This window comes from Penaeus monodon, unplaced genomic scaffold, assembly GCF_015228065.2.
Source record: "Penaeus monodon isolate SGIC_2016 unplaced genomic scaffold, NSTDA_Pmon_1 PmonScaffold_4156, whole genome shotgun sequence".
Taxonomy (NCBI): Eukaryota; Metazoa; Arthropoda; class Malacostraca; order Decapoda; family Penaeidae; genus Penaeus; species Penaeus monodon.
The window spans coordinates 15,029-17,500 of NW_023658952.1; the positions used below are offsets into that span (position 1 = coordinate 15,029).

The 2,472-nt window shown below is 32.4% G+C and overlaps 1 long non-coding RNA gene across 1 annotated transcript in view; it reads right to left on the bottom strand.

The window, feature by feature from the left end:
* Positions 1 to 687: 687 nt before the first annotated feature.
* Positions 688 to 2,472, bottom strand: part of LOC119570846 — a 1,805-nt gene continuing 20 nt past the window's right edge. The window contains exons 1-2 of the long non-coding RNA XR_005228475.1: positions 2,376 to 2,472; positions 688 to 785 (exon numbers count right to left, since the gene is read on the bottom strand). The exon at positions 2,376 to 2,472 is cut by the window's right edge and continues 20 nt beyond it. This is a non-coding gene — a long non-coding RNA (uncharacterized LOC119570846). The remainder of the gene's footprint in view (positions 786 to 2,375) is intronic.

Genomic DNA, 2,472 nt, shown 5'->3' on the forward strand with positions numbered 1-2,472 from the left:
TATGACTATCATTGCAGGCATAACTTACCTCCTATCATATAGGAAGCAAAACTAAAAACTAAAACTTTGTGGTATTTGTTACCTCCAGAGACAGTTCCAAAACCAGGGTATCATGTGAACCCAAAATCCAAACCTAATCCCTCCTTATGTTTATTCCCTAAACCAGTGTATGCCCCTTTTATTAGCATTGTGTGCCAACTTGCCAAAGAGATATTAAGAATCCTGGCTGTGAGAGTGTTGTGGACTCTGAACACTGATATGCAGAGGATATTTTTGTGATTTCTCGATTAATATGAGGCTGCTGCAGATGTATCTGTTGTACCTCCTAATCTATTTTTTATGCTCTATACAATAGCAGTGCCCATTTCCCTCTATCTTATTTTGTCACTTTCTTTATATTCTTATTATATCAGTGATATTTGATTTTTTTTCAGAAATTTTTTAATTTCACACAGCCATCCAATCATTACTGGTTTTAATCATTCACATTATATCGCGCACGAACCTCATCTTTTCTATTACAAATGATATAAATGAAGATATTGGTAATTGTTTACAAGTGCCCTTACCCCTCAGAGACTGTCCCTATCCCTGCAATCACTTCTGGGAAATCCTCAATCACTTCTTCTTTCTTGTTACTGGTTTTTAGACTATGGTTGTCTATATCCCTTGGATCCTCTTCTTTTAGTTTAATTTGCTGTTAATGTCAATTAGTCTTGTTCTTTGTAGGAAAATCTTTGTATGTCTCAATATGTAGTACTTTATTATTGATGGCTGATATGCACCTGTAATCAGAAGATTTATATTAAAATCTTGTATATTAATTTGTGTGAGAGCTTGTTTTAATTTGGTTCTTTGAGAGTTGAATCTTGGGCAAAGTGTTCAACACTTTCTTTTTGATTCCTGCACCATCTGCAGAATGGGCCATTTTCCATCTTTATTCTGTATAGATGTTGTTTCAGTCTTGTGTGTTTGGTTGTTATTCTTGATATGAAGGAATCTAGTTTTCTGTATTTAGCTCTGATCCATGGTTTTTGGTCATTATCTTTGATGAAATAATTTTTTGTGTTCAAAATTCTCTTTAAATCTATTTCTCACTGTTTGAAGTTCTTTGATTTGATTCTCTTATAGTATATTTTGTGTCCTGTGGTTTAGATATGGGGATGTTTATCTCATGACTTTCTTTGCAGCTTGATCGGCAATTTTTATTTACCTTTAAAGTTTTACGTGATGGAATCCATTGCAACACTGTCTTTTGGTTTTGAGAGTAAATGTATTTGCTTTTGTATTTCATATGTGATTTGTTTGTAGTTCTGTGGTTTGGGGTTTTGTATTAGTTGTAATGATGATTGTGAGTCTGTTAGTGTTGCTGTGTTTGTTAATTTGTTGTTTGTTATATAAACTAATCCTTGTTTTATGACAAATAGTTCTGCATGAGTGATTTCTATTTGGGGGTAATTTCCAAATAGTTGTTATATTTTTGTTTTGAATGGAGATTGTTGCTGAGGGTCATTCTGGTTCTTTTATCTTTGAGCTGTCTGGGAAAAGTTTGATATCATCTTTATAGGTAGTATTTATTAATTCCTGGTATTGTTTATGAATGATTATTTGAGGAGTATTTTTTATGTTATTCATACAGTTTGTTTGTATATTCTCTGATATATCATACCATGGGGATATTGTACCAGTGATCTTTTATCTCTTTGAGGGTTGTATTCTTTTATACATTTAATTGTTTGTTGTTTTATTGGCATGGTATTGGTTTTTAAAAAAGATATTTGTCATTTGTATGCATTCAAGCTCTTTGATTCTATTTGAATAATAAGCCCAATAATATTAAATATACAAATGAATGAAATAGAATTATCAGAAGGGGAAGAAAAATAATATATGCAGATGACATAACCTTAGTAACAAGCAATAAAGCCTACTATAAGCTTCCAATAAAATAGAAACAGACCTGCAAAAACTAAAAGAATGGGCCAATAACTGGGACTTGAAAATAACTTAAAAGAAAGTAAAGTAATGTGTTTTCTAAACAGAAAGATAAACCAACTACCAAGAATAAAAATAGACAATATGGAACTTGCCTACACTCATATCCAAAAAATTCTAAGATTAACATTAGATGCTCCCACACTAAAATGAAAAAAAAAAAAAAACATATAGAAAATCTAAAAGTAGAAGAAATATTAAATAGAATAAACATAATGAAAATTACTTGCTTCACTAAACTTGGGACCAAACGGAGATAATCTATTTTTTTTTTTTTATAAAAATATATAAAACCCAAAATAGAATTTGGAATAACAATCTATGGAGCAGCAAAAGAAACAGAATAAAAAAAACCCTAGAAACTTTACAAAATCAAGTACTTAGACTGGCAGCTGGTCGTCTCCGAACGACTCCCACCACAGCTGTTGAGGCGACGGCAGCCTCCTCTCCCCGCGGCCGCTGCCCAAGAGCCGAGCC